The sequence below is a fragment of the Siniperca chuatsi genome, linkage group LG21, assembly GCF_020085105.1.
Source record: "Siniperca chuatsi isolate FFG_IHB_CAS linkage group LG21, ASM2008510v1, whole genome shotgun sequence".
NCBI lineage: Eukaryota > Metazoa > Chordata > Actinopteri > Centrarchiformes > Sinipercidae > Siniperca > Siniperca chuatsi.
Window position 1 is genome coordinate 19,641,209 of NC_058062.1, and position 17,931 is coordinate 19,659,139.

A 17,931-nucleotide genomic window follows, 5' to 3' on the forward strand; every position below is an offset into this window, starting at 1 on the left:
AAATTGCAGAACACATCTAGCTGTTCATTGTAGGGCTGCTACTGCCGATTATTTTCATTATTGATTAACCTGCCGATTATTTTCTTATATAATCTATAGCTCATGTAAAAAATGTCAGGAAACTGTGAGTAAACTGTCCATCATAACTTCCTGAAGTCCAACGTGATGTCTTTAAATGCCCCGTTTTGTCCGACCAACACTCCAAAACCCAAAGATATTTAATTTGCAATAGGGAAAAAAAAAAAAATGCAATTCTTCACATTTGAGCAGATGGAACCAGAGAGTGTTTGTCATTTTTGCTTTAAAAAAAAACAACTTAAACGTTGAATCAATGATCCAAATAAATGCCGATTCATTTACAGTCGACGGACTAATCCATTAATTGCCTAATCATTTCAGCTCTAGTTCATTGCAATAAAGGACAATGTCACCCAGGGCTGCAACTAACAATCATTTTCACTCTTGATTACTCTGTCGATTATATTTATGATTCATTGATTAACCTTTTAGTCTTTAAAATACCAGAAAAGAGTGAAAAATGTCTAGCACGGCTTCCCTAAGTCTTCAAAGTCCGAAACCAAAGATATTTAATTTAACGATGTAAAAACAGAGAAGCTGCAAACCTTCACATTTAAGAAGGCTTGACAAGAATATTTGGTGTTTTTGCTTAATAAATGACCTAAATGATTAACTGGTTATGAAAACTGTTGGTAATTAGCTTTCTGTTAATGGACTAATCAATTAATTGTGAGTGCTAATGCCTCCCAGAGCAACTCTAACGCTCTTTTATGTGTTTTTAATAGTTTCTGGATGACAGTGGAGTTCTATGGCAGAGGTATGAGCTACATGAGGCTACACAGACAATACTTTAAAGTCTTTGTTTTGGGTCTTTTTATGGGACTGGTTGATAATGATGAAAAAGAATAAATAACGCCTTATCTCTTATAACAGACTATCTGCCAGTGTCATTTTCCGCCACTATTTTTTTTAAGACGCTTTTAATGCTGCCTGGCATCAAACCCAATGAAAACAAAGAAAGCTGAGCAGCCGAGCTCCACTTCTCCAGATGTGACAGTAGATGGCATCAGAGTGTGTGAGATCAGATAGACCATGTACACACACATCCCACACCAACAAGAAAAAAAGATTTGATCTCCACTTGTGACAATTACTATCAGTTTTAGATGGTGTGCTTCCAGGACCTCAAAGCTGTATTCTCTCCAAGCTGTTTTCAGATCAGGATTTGGTGCTAATGCAAACAAATAGAATAATAAGTCTGTGAGAGAATAAGTAATAAGTTACAAAATTATTTATAAATATTGCTTTGGAGGTTTTCTTGCAAAAGAATCCCAAGACTGCATTAGCTTCTGAACGACTTTGCTGAATATTCGTTTAGGTGGCTCAGTGAGCATGTAAGCAGTTTAAAGGAAGTGTACGAAATGGGAAAAAATTACCTATAGACTGAAACTAAATCATCTCTTTATCATTTACTCACCTTTTATGTCTTTTTTAATGAATTTCTCATTTTGCTCTTCTACACAACAAATTAAGGAGAGTTACATTTCTGGTGTTTGATGAGAACTTCTTAAATCTCCTTCTGTATGGAGTTCATTTGACTTTTGAGTCACTAGTGTCAGACTTTGAAATCCCCTGGTTTATGCTAAGCTAACCACCTTACACCTATTCATACAGGGTGCAGCTGACTTTGCAAGGTTGCAGGAAGAAGTTCCACAGAGCGATGAATTCAACGGACTAATTGCAGGATTTTTATGTTAATGTCTCTAAACTTATGAACTGTAATGTACTAGACTTGAGACAAACAGAATTTGAACATCTGTAATACAGATAGTGCCACGATATTAATGTGCTGCATGTTTTAATAAAATGTTGTGAAACAGAACAATTCTCTTTCTTTTAGCACAGTTTACTGTGTGTGCACTGTTTATTGCATTAGATATGATTATTGAGATATTTATATTTAACCATATTTACAGTGTTCACGGAGGGAGCAGCTGTGCAGTTAACAATGACACTGTGAGGGAGTTCCTGTTGCAACACATTAGTGTTGAGGAGTGTTATATTCTAACCACACAAAGAGTCAAAAATGACTGTATTACAGTGTTAAAAACACACACAGAATTAGCACTCAGTGGTGTGGACCTTATCTCGGATAGTGTTCATTTGTGTTTCCTGATTTTGCTGTGTATCTTTTAATTTTATTTTACTTTTTTAATTTTATTCCTGCAACTACGACTTCATTTTTGCGAACTGCTTTAATTAAAAATTTACGTTAATTAAAGTTGGAAAAACAAGGAAAATCCATTTATTTCGGGAAGCCATGAAATAAAAAGATTAACTTTTAACCAAGCCTATTCAACCCTGTTACACACACACACACACACACACACACACACAAACTTGGTGTAAACATCATATGGGGCCATGGTTCAGTGATGACAGACATACAGATCAATGTACTGCGCATTAACTACAGACAGATCAGTGTGTACACTCCACTGTGTACATACTGTACCAGTCTGTCTGGAAACAGGACTTGGCAATAAGGAGATCATACAGGGATATTACAAAACACACACACACACACTTAGTTGCAGCCTACTTAACCATTAAACACACACAAATACCTCAGTCTTTGTGAAACACATATTTTCTTCAACACACAAAGTCAAAGCCACAGACACAAACTATGTGCAGCTGAACACACACACACACACACACACACACACTCCTCTCTAGTCTGTATCAGAGTAGGGAGGCCTTGGATGACGTCCAAGCTGATTAGATGGAGAGAAGCAGCAGCCCAGCATGATCAAAGATGACTGTCTGTTTCCCTCCCTCTGCAGCTCCAGCCCTTTCCCTCACTTTCTCCCACTATATCACTCACCCTTTCTCTGTAATCACTCCAGCAAAATCTGCACAGAAACAGTCAGCACACACAAAAACAGGTTTAGTAGACCAAAAGGAAAGCTGGAAAACACTGATCGTGTTTCTCATTTCAGACAACTGAATTGCAGCATTCCCCGGGGGGGCTTCCATAAATAAGTGCATGTTCTTGGTAAAATTCACAACACAATTATTCTTTTATTCGATAAGCAGGACTTTTTTTTTGCCAAGAAAGCCAAACATTTCTAATATTACCGCACACTACCCAAAGTCAAAAGGCAAAGAAAGTGTGTAAAGGAAAAGAAATCAAAGCGTTTTCACGCTTGTTTCCATTGCAAACCTCCAATTTATTTGCAAAACAAGCTCACCTCAAGGTCCATTGAGTAGCTCTTCCGAAGCTTTCATTCATATCACATGATCTTCATAAGCAGACTGAGTTTGCCCAATTGTCATGACATTGTAAATGTTCAGATTTACATTTTCAGAGCACCTTAAATACTACAAGTTGAGATGTTCATATTTGATTCATGTGATATGATCAAAAGCTCCAGAACAGCTACTAAATGGCCTTTAAGCTGAGAATGTTTTGTTAAGTGCTGTTCCCAAGGTCGAGAATGAACTTTGCATTGTCCAATGTATTGTCTTCTATTACCTCATCTTTTAAGGGTGCAAAACACTGAAAAATATGGCATTCTGTCAAAATATAATAGATGTTTCTTACGTTTTGAAAAGGCACAATGTACTGGAATACTGTTCAAATACAACTGACTAAAACAACAAAAGGGAAGTTTGCTCTTGCAGCTGCCAATTCTGAAGGAAAACACTGATCCAGAGTCTGCAGCTATCTGAAGGTTAGCATTCTAACAGCTGACATTTGGAGGCTTTACAGTTCACTGAGTGTATGTTAAACACGGGTGGCCTTGGATGATCCATGATATGACTGGAGATGTATACAGTCCATATTAGCTGATGTGTATCTTGGCTGAAGATGTTATGCAGAACCGCATCGGCTGCCGCATCTCTGGAGCTAAAATCTGACAGATCAGCAAGCTGCGACGGGCTGGAGGCTAGAGGGCAAAGCCAGGGTAAAACGATTAGGATGTTCAGTGCAAACGAGTTAATGACTGTTTGGAAGTCCCAGCCTGTTTCTTTAACCACATCACACAGTACATGGAAGTACTTGGTATGATTTGTCTTAGCCTGCTTGGGTGCAGTGTTGAGCAGGCTTATTTCACAAGCTACAACTTGCTTCAAACTGAAACAAGATACAAGTCTACAGCCATGCTGACATCTCTGTGAGGCTGCACAGTGGTGCTTCGAGCTAAACGCTAACTTCAGCATGCTAACCACATCCATGATGCCACCATGCTCACAGTGACAATTCTGACATGCTCATGCAAAGCAGGTGTTAATTCTTTTTTACCATGATCACCATCTTAGTTCAGTGTTTTAGCATGCTAACATTTCATCATCCTAAGATGAACATGAATGTCTGTACCTAATGTCATGGCAATCCATCCGATAGTTGTTGAGACATTACACTTAAGACCACAAAAGTGGCGCTAGTTATGGTGGCGCTAGAGTTTTCCAAGATACATTGTCTGGGAACCATAAAGGTCTATACAAACTTTGGTGCCAATCCATCAAGTAGATGTTTTTATGGCAATCCATCCAAAAGCTGTCAAGGCATATCACTAAAATCCAAAAATGCAAACCTGCTGGTGGCGCTAGAAGAAAATTCAGGTTCTGTAAACTCTGTTAAAATTTGCGGTACATTTGCATAGAAACCTGGCTATTGCCATCTTGCCAGCGGCATGGCTAAAAACAACAATGACTGGCAGTAAAGTAAGATGTAGGTAGACTGCGACTGTCTGCCCTCCCTGCACATCCACACATGGTGAAACTACCGCTTAGCTTTTTTTGAACCCTTGGCTGTTTTTGTTTTCACTCCCTTGATTTACAGGCTTACAGGCACAGTCACTGTCTGAGCTAGTGTCATATATTGTTATTTTCAGGATAAGTGTAGGGTGGTTAGGTTTCTCTCAGGATACTCAGAAATGCCATCAATTGGTATGTGAGTAGTACTCCAGGGCGACATTCTGAGCCTCAGTGCTGTCAAAAATGTCCTTTTGACATAATAAATGTTGGCACAACCATTCCCATGATGTGGTGATGAAACAGGAAATAGTAGTTTGACAAGACAATCTCAACTTAAGGTCCACTTACTGGCCCTTTCTAGAGCTTCAAACAGCCTCACACAGTCAGCAGATGGAGTTGTCATGTTGATATACGAGCTCAGCAGTTGTTATGATTTCATCCACTGCAACGTTAAGACTTCATACCAGTGTTTGCTTAAAAGTTAAAGCTGCACTAATCAATATTTTTACATTAACAATGGATCAAATGACCATGTGTAATGTAAAAGGGGCCACTTGTAGTGATGAACCCATAGAGAATTATCACCCGACTCTGCAATTAACCTCAACTCTACGAATGTTTTAGCGTCTTTTGGCTCACGGTTTTGGTTTTTATGGCCCGAAACTTTAGTGTTTGGTTCACTCTCACCGCTCTCATCAGTATCCTTTTTAGCATCTGCAGCCAGCTGTCTTCAGCAAAAAAAAAAAAAAAAGCTCTGATAAATCCACTGTACACTAGCTGCTCAGCACCAAACAGCAGACAGACACAGTTAGCAATTAGCTGGTCAACAGAGTGGAGCACTTTGCTAAAGAGCCAGATATTTCCCTCAGGACTTGGTAGAGACCAAAAGGAGAGTGAATTTTGGACTTACACTCATCAGGTGGACAGAAACACAACTCTAAATGAATGCTACTGTTGCTCTGAATTTGCTGGATGTGTAAATAGGCAACTGTTTGCTAATATGTTCAACTTCATAAGGTGATGTCAATGTTGTGTTTACGGCGTTAAAGGTCATTCTTGACCTTGGACATAGTAGTGTGACAAAACAATCATAACTAAAGGTCGACATGGTGGCCCTTTCCGACGCTTTCAACTGTATCGCACAGTCTTTATTGGATCTGAAGTTATTAAACGTGAATATATAGATCAAAGATTTTCAATGGAGATCAAAGTTACAGCTATCACTGGAAAGTGGATTCCAGAAGTACGTATATGATGTCTGTGCAATTTCTACCCAAGCAAGCAATAGAATGGAACATTGTCCTGAAATCCAGACAGCCCAGACAGAGAAGATCAAGTGTTTGAATGTCATTTTGGAATTATTACTGCTGTCAACCTTTTTATTCCTCCCCTCGTCTCCTCCCGCTCTCCCTTCACCTGATGGACTTAACAGTCCCTCTGACATTTTGTTTAAAGACAAAGTTCCTTCTTCTGCCAAACTGCTCTGTGCATGTGGTGAAACAGTTAGTCTAAATTTACTTATTAATATTTCAAACTGACATTTAAATGGAAAAAGGGGGAAACCTAATTACATATCCATGCCTTCCCTCCTCATTTCAGCCTCTTTCCCCTTCCTCATCTCTTTCCTCTTTATTTTTGCCCTCGTTCTTTCCAATCCCCATTTCACTCTGTGCCAGCGCCATCGTGTCCTCCTCCGTTCCTCCCTCGCTCCACTTTCATTCTTTTATTTACAGCAATCATCTGCTCTGTGCGTTCATTGTTTTCCCCGCTCTCATTGACTATGTATGGCTACCATTTCTCTGCCAGAGACCATAATTACCGACTGATATGTGTGTGTGTGTGTGTGTGTGTGTGTGTGGGTGCTTGCATGTGCACATTCATTAGCGCATTTCTCAGCAAGTGTGCATATATAAGTGCATTTATGTGACTTTGTGTCTGTGGGAGTCAACACAACTGTGTATGTACTAATGAGTTAGCACACGTGCATATCCCTATGGGGGTGTGTGTGTGTGTGTGTGTGTGTGCCCTTTAGTTGGCATGTGGGTGTGCACATGCGTGTGTGTGTGTGTGTGTGTGTGTGTGAGGGAGCACTGTCTAACTGCCTATCACTTTGGCGCTATGAAAACTTGTCTCTCCTCTTTCTTCTGTGCATTAATGTCCATTTTGTATCTTCCTCCTGTCAAGCTGAAACTCCCTTCTCCCCCCCTTTCCCCCCCCTTCATCTCTGTTCTATCTACAGTAGACTTGTGACAAACAGTATTTTAATGTACATGTGTGGGTGACAGGTGATGGGCGGACAATAGAAGAGCTACTGTATGGTAAATGTGACATTTTGTGAGCAATTAAATGTGATTTTAATGTATTTCTGTAACAACAGCTGAAAGGAATACATCAGCTTCATGAATACGAAATAAAGAAGAAAAATGGGAATCCATGAGAAAATGAGAATGGAAGAGATTACCACTAAGCAAGTGAGGGCAATATTTTAGGCTTTTTTTTTTTTTTAAACTGGGCAATATTACTTGGAAATGTTGATTTTGTGCGATATTTATCCAACTGAGTGTTTGAGCAGATAGTAAAATAATGGTTAAACAGCAACAGCCTGTTTTAGCTGTTTAACACGCAATTTAAAAAATTGCTTTCAAACTGACACACACACACACACACACACACACACACACACCACCGCCGATCCCACCCGCCCCCCACGGTACCCCACGACCATCACATATCGCAAAACTGTTTTTACACTTGAGGTTGAAAAGTTTGTGTATCGATAAAAGCGAAATGCGACAACGTGCAAAGGAAACGGATGAAGCGAATAAATCATGACGTGCACGAAGCCTGTGACTTAAACGTCACTGGTCGAAAAAGACGACAAAAAAAAAAATCTGAATCTGTATGGAGCGACGAGGAGACTGTAACGTTCTTCAAATTAATACATGAAATAAACATAAATACAATATTTTCATGTACTTTTCGTTCTTTTGAGGTTTGACTTTTAACTACGTCATCTCGTTGTGCCCTCTTCTTCTGCAGTGTTTTAATGGCACCCGACTGGAGAATTAGCGCCAGCAGCTGTTTATCTCGATGAACCAACTCCTAATAACAGTAGTGGATGGAACAGTAGCGTTAAATTGTATTTTCTTAACAGATTTTCTGGAAATTCAGTTAACATTTGCTTTACATTTGGATGGAAGCTTGGCTAATAACTGCTGGTACCTGCTTGCATTTCACTCGCACGACCCAAAGTGTCTTTTTTTTTACTGGCCAAAACTGAAAGTGTGCCGCTGACACAGCCACTGTGTGTCAGTGGATTTAGTGTTAAATTACTCTTTAAGCTGACACTTAACACTCTCAGGACACACAACTGTTGATGGACACACACACAAGCTGTAGAGGGCACTGACCCTGTTCCTGATTCGAATTGGAGCCGTCCAGATGCAGTGAACCTCAACCATCTGCTCATCTACACAGATTAAAAAAAGAATTATTTAACATGATGTTGCAGTTATTCCAGCAGCTTTATAGAGAGACTTCAGTTGTTTTAAACACAAGGTTCTGGGATAGCCCGTCATCATATAGCAAACCTAACTGAGTGTAACACTGTTGCGCTTTTACTGGGCTCTATTACCGATTATTTGCATTATCCATTAATCTGCCGATTGATCGTTTAGTGTATAAAATGTCAAGCCTTTTTGTGTCCAAACAGTCCAAAACCGGAACTTATTCAATTTACATTGATATAAAACTGAGAAAATGAGCAAATCCTGCATGTGAGAAGCTAACACTAGCAAATGTTTGGCACTTTTTCTTGATATGACTTTAATCAATTATTAAAATAGTCAGAAATCTTGAAGTGAACGGCAAGAAAGGTATCTTTATCAATTTTGATAATCAATGAATTGTTTCAGTTTCTTAGCCAGATATTCTCTGGTAGGTGGCAGCTTCTCAAATGTGAGGATTTGCTGCTTGTCTGTGTTTTATATCATCATAAACTGATTATGTTTTGATTTCGGACTGTTCTTACAAAAATGCCACTTTGGGCTCTGAGCACATTCAATTGTCATTTTTCATCATTGTCACTATTTTTTGACATTTCATAGACCAGCGGTCTTTAAAGTCTGACAACGTGGGTCCCCCCTCAGACAAAGATAATCATGCTGTAAGTACAGTGGGCTAACTTAAAATCGTTTTAGCCTATATTTGTTTACATTTTGGCAAATATATATCGCTAATACACCGAATTAGCTATTAGTAGTTCCTGTTTGCAATGTACCCGTGGATGTACAGACAACTATCTGAAGAAAACGTGATGATTGACAGGCAAGTTCTGAAGGGGCGTCTTTTCTCTATGATTTCTAAGCGCATTCATGGATGTTTATTTGTGATGGACAGAGATAATGATATCCTCAGAAAGTGTAGGCCACAGTGAATCTACAAACATGTGTTTTATGTCTGTGTGTTCAGATTTGTCTGAGAGACGACTCAGAGGAGGAGTATGATTTTTGACACAAACTGCGGAAATCGGGCGCTAAGGGTTTTAAAGAACCTTAATTGCCTCCATGCCTCTCTGCTGACCATGTTGGTAAAATGGCCAAATCAACGGAGCAGACTGCAATAACTAACTTCCTGCTGTTTTTTTTAGAACACCAGCATGCACCTGTCCCTTTCACCATAGTCTTTGCCTCACGTCTCTCCCTCCGTGTCCCCTCTTCATCTCTCCCACTTCCCCCTGGGGAGGCGTGCCTCACAGTTTGAAAACCTCTGTCATAGACTTTTTTTTTTTTTTTTCCCGTTAGTAGCAGCTCTACTTTAATACTTTTATTAAATTATTATGGTGTATTCAAATTTCACGTGTGACCCAAAATGTGCCATTTTAGGTTTTATTTTTACACATTTTCAAATGCTGAAAACTGTATTCTTCATAGATTGTATAAAAAACATCAACATTTGATAGAGCATGAAAACTGTAAATAATCCATAGCTGCAGGTCTAATTCAGAAATGAAAGTGATTTTGACTAATGTAGTTGCAAAGGGAGATTTATTCCTGCACATCCAGTGGCCTGAGGCATTACTAGGGCATAGATGAAACGCCTGTCCAGATGCCCTGTGTGTTGAACACACTGAACGTTTCACTTTTTCATTAGGAGTTCTAGCGTTTGACAAAGTACAAGGCTGTAACGTACACAAGGAGGAATGTGGGGAGGCAATAACAGCCATATTTGCATATAACAATAAAGAAACTATCATATAAAGACACAATTAGTCTTTAACTTAATGATACAAACAAGCTCACACACACTGAGGCAACATAAAAGCAAAGACTGACCTTCTGAAATCAAAGCTCTATAGCTTTCTCTCCCTTCTGTCTCCATTTCCCTGCAGTCTCTCATCCTCTACCTCTCCTTTGTTTCACTCCCCTCCATGCTCCCTGTTCTTTCCCTCTCTAATGATGCCAGTGTGAGGGTTGCCAAGAATGTAAGACTGCCATGGTTGACCTTCCTTTCGCCTCTCCTCTCTGTTTATGTGGATGTGTTAGAGTGACTGCACTCCCCCTCATCTCTCTGTCCACTGTTGTTGTTATTCATTCAGCAGAAGCTGCGGCCCTGCTGCAGCTGCATAACTGACCCTGCTGCTGGAAACATGTAGGAACAATCATAATCTGATACCCAGTGTTGTTGCCCAAGCAAAAACAAAAACAGGGCTGACTATGGAATTATAACTAATTCAAGTGCATTGCTCATTTTTTCCTGCTGCACTTTTACAGTTTCAGTTTGCTTTACTTACTAAAATCTCTCTAAACAGTGTTGTTTCAGTGTCCATCCACCAAAGCCCAGACGAGAGAAGCTCTAAGTTAAAATGCTGATGTTCATTCATGTTGCCTTCACTTGTTACAGCACGTTCACAGCAATATTAAGCCTCATGGTAGCCTCGTTTTTGCCCTGGGTTTTGCCTCTCAGGCCACATAGTGGCTGCCCCAACTCTGTGATTGGTGGAGCTTGTTGGGGCTGTACGCAGATTGACAGGCGGACAGTATTTGGAACTCAAAGAACTATTCGCCCTCCTCTGTGTGTTTCTGGGGAAAAATGAATCAACATTTTGATTATACAGGTGTCAATGGGCCTCATGCAAGAACCACTTATACAAACTGATTCATTCTTAAGTGGCACGTATGAGTGATTCAGGCAAACTTGTTGTGTTCACCAATTGTCTCATATTTAGACTTTTCTTTTAGGTACAAACAAAACTCATGAGTGGTCCAGACCTGTCGCATGAGTCATGTACATGTATAGTCATCCTTTCTTCACACGGGAACAAACACTTGTTTGACTTAAAAATCCTAATGCCTTCGTCTGAATGAATTAGGAGTTTAAATAAGTGACAGAAATCAACTAAAGTAAAAATACAAACCTAAACCTTAATGCAAAATTAATATTCTGTTCACCATTTCAATCATCACGGCTCATCATCATGAAAGACTAGAAAGGTGCTATACAAGTACAGTCCATTTACCATAGCCGTGCTTCAGGATTTCATGCGCCGTGTTGTGCGTCCCGTCCAATGTCCGGTGTTGGGATTCGACTGAGATCTCGTGTTGGCTTTAAGCAAGATTTCATCTCAATATTACATCTAGGTGTGAATTAACGGCTGTGTCGGCTTCTTTGTTTCTAAGTCTCTTAATGAAGGTTTTGGCCTTTCTAGGTAGGCCTGTCTTTAATATGAAGAAGAAGAAAGTAGAGGAAAACGTGTTCGCTGGTGCTGGCTAAGCATTTTGTTTTTGTGAGAAGTTCGAGAACCCACATTTTTACAAATGGAGGATCATCCTTATTATTTAACGCAAGCAGAAGAAGAATCCTCATCGTCAACGAAGCGGAAACATGTAGAAGCAAAACAAAATCGGGACAGGAGACGGCACACAACAAGGATAAACATTGGTGTGGCCAGTCCCAAATGGAAATCGCTGACGAGGGACAAATGTTTTCAGAGTGAGGCAGAACTTCTTCTTCTGCTGGACAGGAAATGTACTCTACCATGTAATTTGCTGTTATAGTTTTAGCTAACGTTACAACTTGCCCATGGACATAGTAACCCAATATCAACCAATATCTAATTGCAATCAGGATTGTAATTTTGCATGTATGCACCAAAACTAGAATTTATCTGCTGCAGGAGTTCACCGTGCTCCTTCCAACAATAAATAGCTGAATCAAGGTGCTTCTCGGGCAGGGCCACAGGACTAAAGAGCTGGAGCACATCGATAAACTCACAGCTCTTAGTGTTCGAACAGACAAACGTTTCGACAGCTTATTCAGTCTTGAATCAAGTCGAGTTGACTGATGAAGACCGATTAAGCCGTCGAAATGTCTGTTTGTACACTAAAAGCTGCAAGTTTATGATTGTGCACTAGCATTTCCTGTTTTGTTCTCAACATTGAAAAGGATGGCCAACAATGTTTCTGTAAATTTTATTAAAAGTGTCATTATTGTGTTCTATTTTAACATAAAATTTGGGTGTAAAGTACAGCTGTCCCCTAATGCTAGCTTGTATTAGCACGCAAAGCAGCTAGCTAACATTAGCAATCAAATGCTAACACAGTACAACAAGTGGAACAATTAACAATAACATTCGCTATCTTACATGTTGCTAAGACCTCTGGTTTTGCAGACTGAATAACTAAATACCATTTCTAAATCAAGCTATCTAAAGGAACCTCATCACTTGACGGAAATGTTCCTGGAAATGTTCCTGTTTGTTTGTGGCTAATTGCAGCTACTGGAGCTGAGAAGACATCATGTTACAACTTGCACAACCTGGTGCTGGTGTTATAAAACAAATCTTCATGCTCTTGTCTTCCTGCCAAGGTACATTTTCTCTGCTGCTGAGGATAAACAGCGCTATGACCCTGAGGACACGACGTTTGTGGTGGGGATAAAACCTGACTATTCTGTTATTGGATGGACTCAATAGTCCAGCCTTCCTTTCTCTGACCTCCCCTTCCTCTTTTGATCCTTTCCTTATATATGACCTGTAATTCCTCTCTCAGTTCCTCACCCATCCAATCTCATATTTGATATTATCAGTTTAAGTCATTCTGAAAACGTAGATATTGGAAATGAGAAATAAAGCCGGAGTAAACCTGAATCCTAACCTGCCAGTATCTCGATGTATTTGAGCCTCTCTGTCTTCCTCACACAGCTATTTCAACGCTTAAGTTTTCCCACTATCCCTGTCCTCAACTCACACCAGTCTATAAATAGAATACCATTCAGACTGAAAATATATGGTGTCAACTGCTCTTAAAGATGACCGTATGGTCAAACAACTGCTCTGTACCGGTGTTCATTTTGTCAAGGAAAACTATGACAAAAAATATTCACTGACAACGTTTTTTCACCAGACAAAATCGAGACTAAATAAAAACTCATCTTAAATAAGAAAAATAAATAATTATGTGAGAGACAAATTACAAATGAACTATAATGTACTCTTATTCAACGTCCTGCACTAATAGGAAGCATCTTGCATTCAGTAGCTAACATTATATCTCTGTCAGTAATGTTAGCTAACGTTACCGGTTCTTGGAAGGAAAAAAGTAACAATTAATTTAATTAAACTGATGTCAAATTTCACTGAAAATTAGGCAGGATGTGGCAACAAAGCAGCTGGGAAAAACTATGAAAACATACACAGCATGCAAACATTTAGAAAAATGTACGCAAACGTTAAAATACCCTTATCAAGAGCCATACAGTATGTATATATAGACTGTTTGTCTTTTTTTGTGCTGTTTTTGTAAGCTGGCTGCGTGATTATGAATGTTTCTTGTGCTCAGATCTCTCGTGAAGAAGAGATCTCAATCTCAACGAGAATACCCAATTAAATAAAGTTTAAATAAATAGGAACGTGAAGTTAATGTTACTTTCTAAAAATTGTTTAAATAGCTGAAAGCTGAAGTTCTGCCAACCTCTGCTACTGTAATAGCTAAGACAACAACACATCACAGACTTGATGAAGAAATGGAGACATACAGTGCTACAGATCTGATAAAACCAATTCTGCCCGTGTAGCTCTGTCCATGGCCCTTTCCCAACAATCCTTCCCCACCACCCCTTCATAGACGCATTACTCTCCCAGCTGTTCAATTATATTACGTGCTGCTTCTCTGTGAATGCTTAATTTCACCAAAAACAATTAGAAATAGAAGGGGTTTTTTTTATTAGCTGTAAAGCACCTCATGAAACTTGTGACTCATTACTCGCTCACGTTTAGACCGAAGATTCTCCACATGGGACACTGGTGTAAAACAGCTAAGTACATTTGCTCTATTTTATGGTATTTTCAACTTTCACTTCACAACATTTCAGAGGGGAATATTGTACTTTTTACTGCACTACATTTATCTGACAGCTAAAATAAAGAATTTTTTTTAGCACAACCACTGGACTAAACTCCATAACTTTATAAAGTAGATAAGGCTGTAGGAGAGTGAACAGTAAACAGTGAGGCTGACATCAGTGAGATAAAATTACAAACACTAACACTGGATTACATGCTGCATCATTTCCTGTAAATCCCTTGTGTATAGGCAATTCAAATCCAGCGCGGGAATGGCGGACTCCGCCACAAACAGTAAAAACTACTATATAAAGACGTAATTACAGAATATAAATACATTAAATAGCTATTGCTGAATAAAAGCTGACCATATATAGTATCAAAAACAAGGTCTGATTTTATGAAAATCTTAAGAATTATAATTATATAAGTCAATTTCGTAGATAATACTTCTGTACTCTTACTTATGCAGGGTTTTGAATAGGGGACTTGTAATAGAGTACAGTGGTATTGGTACTTCTTCTACCACTGACAAGGGCAAAGTCAATTTCAAACCAGTTCAACAGGGAAAGAAAGGAAAGAAAAGTAATAGCTTCTGCAATTGTATCACTTGGCCACCTGTTCTCAATCTTTAGTCCTGACACCGTAAAGAGAAATATAATTGTTCAATTTAATGTCAATAAAATATATATATGAAACACAAAACATTGAGCTATGAGGCCAATGTGCACAAGTTGCTCATACTATCTGCTTACGTTTTTGGCTGTAACGGTCTTCTCGTTATTATTGTGTCTGGAAATTTATGATCTAAATTTACATATTATTTTATACAGTCTCCAAATATTGTAAATCACTTCTACTTATTTCTACATCCCATTTGCACACCCTACATATATGGTCTTGCACTGCAGATTTCTAGATTGTAAACTGCGAACATCTGTTAGCTCATAAATCTGTCAGAACAACAGAACAAGACCAAGGCTTCTTTTTCATATGTTGTCTCTTTATCTTCACTGCTTTGTTTCATTTTCTGCAATACGCTGTATGTATATTTCAAATTATTATCGGTGTTCAGCTCTGTTGAGTCAGTATCTCTCTGTCCCTGCTGCTTCAGTAACCTCATTTCCCACAGGGATTATTTAAAGGGTCCCTTAGCTATTTTTTTTAAAACAAGTTGTATTACTGTAATGTGGGGAGGGCATCTGACATTAAAAACTCTGTGCACTGTCTCAAGGCCTCACTACCAGTCAATGTGTGTATCTGGTTGGATATTTTCAGCAAAGAAAAATGATCCCAAAGTATACAACAACAAACAAATCACATTACAGCTTATCAATTAAAATTCTAATAAGTAGCGCTAAAAGTATATACACTACTAAGTAAATACACTCAACAATAATCTTTATCTTTGCTAGCAGGTATGTGCATGATGCTGCATCCCTTTTGTCCTCTACTAGTTTGTAGTTAGTTTCATTGCTTGCTGGTTGTTTGTTTTGTCATCGTGTTGTATATTATTGTGTCTTGTACTGTTCTGTTTGCTTGGGACCCCTTGAAAATGAGGCGATACATCTCAAGGGGTTTATCCTGAGATAATACATTTCTTACATGGCTAAATAATGATATTCATTTGCACTTGCCTTTCAAACCTAAACTTCACAGTGCTACACTTAATTGGAAATTAGCTGCCATTCAGGCAAAAACTCAAAACAAGTTGCAAGATGTGACATTTTATTGGGATTATTTCCCAAGAGATTTAAATTTCTGATATGAAAAGAATTCTGCACAGACTAAATAGAAACCAAATTAAGGCTTCGTGTTAAGTGTGATGGATTACCCAGCTCTTAAAAAAATTTAAAAAATGTTGTTTGTCATAATTTACAGCAGAGGGAGGAAAAAAAACCTGATAACTGCAACTATGCTCTGAGCTGGAGTGTGTGGAGTGTGTACAGACTAAAAGTAATGTAAAGAGGGGCTATAGGAGTGGTGATTTGATTATTGATCAGGATGACTGTACTGTGTTTTTTGTTTTTTAGACCAATTCTGAAAATGTGGGGGAGTAAAATGGATAAGTAACAACATCCTTTTCTACAGCCAAGTCCATGAAAAAAAAGTGTTCTCACATGTAGGCCTACTGAACCAGGACAATTGACTGTTCACTAAACCCCTAACCCAAGCAGTGATTGTCCAGTCATAGTAGAGATGCACCGATAGGTCGGCCGGTTTTCAGCTTGATCGGCCATAACCTGCGACCGATCAGTCAAGCTGACATTGCACGGATTGCCTTGCTACCCTGTTCACTAACCACTGAAATGGAATGAATGGGGAATAAAACGGAATGCAGTGATAAACAAATTTTATGTCTGTACATTAAAAGGAACAGTTTTGATATACTGGGAAATACGCTTGTTTCGGTTCTGCCGAGAGTTAGATGAGAAGATTGATATCACTGTGCAGTAAATGTGAAGCTACAGCCAGCAGCCTGTTAGCTTAGTTTAGCATAGAGGTCTGGGAACAGAGGGAAACAGCTAGCTTGGCTCTGTCAAAAGGTAACAAAATTCTAACGAATCCCCTCTAATTATATGATTATATGCCGGAATATTTCCTGGCCAGTAGCAGTAACTTCCTGGACTCTTAGCTAAGCTACCCAGCTGCTGGCTGTAGCTTTATATTTACCATACAGACATGAGAGTGGTATAAGTCTTCTAATCTAACTCCCAGTAAGAAAGCAAATAAGCATATTTCCCAAAATGTCAAACTATTCCTATAAGTATGGAGATAGAGGCAATTATCATATCTTAGCATACTCTATACAAAGTCCAAAATCTGCCCACCAGCACCTCTAAAGCTTCAGTTTTTACATTTCTATTTCTGTACAGATCGAACAAATCTGATAAAACAACAATTTGTAGTTTTGTTTTAGGTGTATATATATATATATATATATATGTATGTATATATATATGCTGGAACAAACCATTGACAGTTTATGCTTTGACCTAGCACTTTTGTGCAGGATTATAGAGCACAGGTTGCCAAATCCAGTCGGTGAGCACAGGATTTTGTAGAGGACTCTGTACAGGCACGATGGTACCAACCTTAGCAACCTCACTGTGGTGACGAGTCTTCCTGATCTCACTGTGTCTTGCGGTTGTTAGCCAAAAGATAGCTAAGTTTGTATGTAAATAAACAAGATGCAATGTGTTAATTAGTGAGGTTTAGAGGTGCTGGTGGGCAGCCTTCCCACTTTAAAAGAGAGCCAAGCTAGCTGTTTCCACCTGCTTCCAGTCTTTATGCTAAGCTAAGCTAATTGTCTCCCGGCTGCAGCTCAATACATAATGTACAGACATGAGAGTGGTATCGATTTTCTTATTTCACACTCGGAAAGACAGCCAATAAGATAAGATAAGTTTTTTGGTTTATATTACCATCATCAAAATATACCATCAAAACAACATAAGGGGAGATCACTCCACAAACCTGTGACAATGTTTCCAAATTGCATCGGTACCTGACTTTTAATTCTGAGAGATATCTTTAAGTTTTTTCCCCCATCTAAACTCTTGATAGTCAAATCATTGTGACTCGGTGAAAATGTGCACTTAGTTGATCAGTTTTGTCTGATGCCATTATCAGTCAGGTTAATGACCGATGCATTAAATGTCATATTACTGTAACTGCAAGATGAATGTAGTGAAGATAAAAATGATTATGTATTTATTTCATTTGGAAATGGACCATGTACAATATTAAACATAAATGTTACCATTTGACGTATTGTACCAGAGCTATCTTAACGCTACCATAGAAAA

At 38.8% G+C, this 17,931-nt stretch overlaps 1 protein-coding gene across 6 annotated transcripts in view; it reads right to left on the bottom strand.

The window, feature by feature from the left end:
- Positions 1-17,931, bottom strand: part of LOC122868404 (thyroid hormone receptor alpha) — a 113,137-nt gene that overhangs the window by 44,697 nt on the left and 50,509 nt on the right. The window contains exon 6 of one of the 6 annotated variants that reach the window (XM_044180317.1): positions 8,193-8,251. The exons of 4 other annotated variants lie outside the window; for them this stretch is intronic. The gene's annotated coding sequence lies outside the window, so the exon portion shown is untranslated. Of the gene's footprint in view, positions 1-8,192; positions 8,252-10,115; positions 10,364-17,931 lie in introns of those variants that run through there. One more of the 6 variants, XM_044180318.1, reaches the window with a different exon arrangement.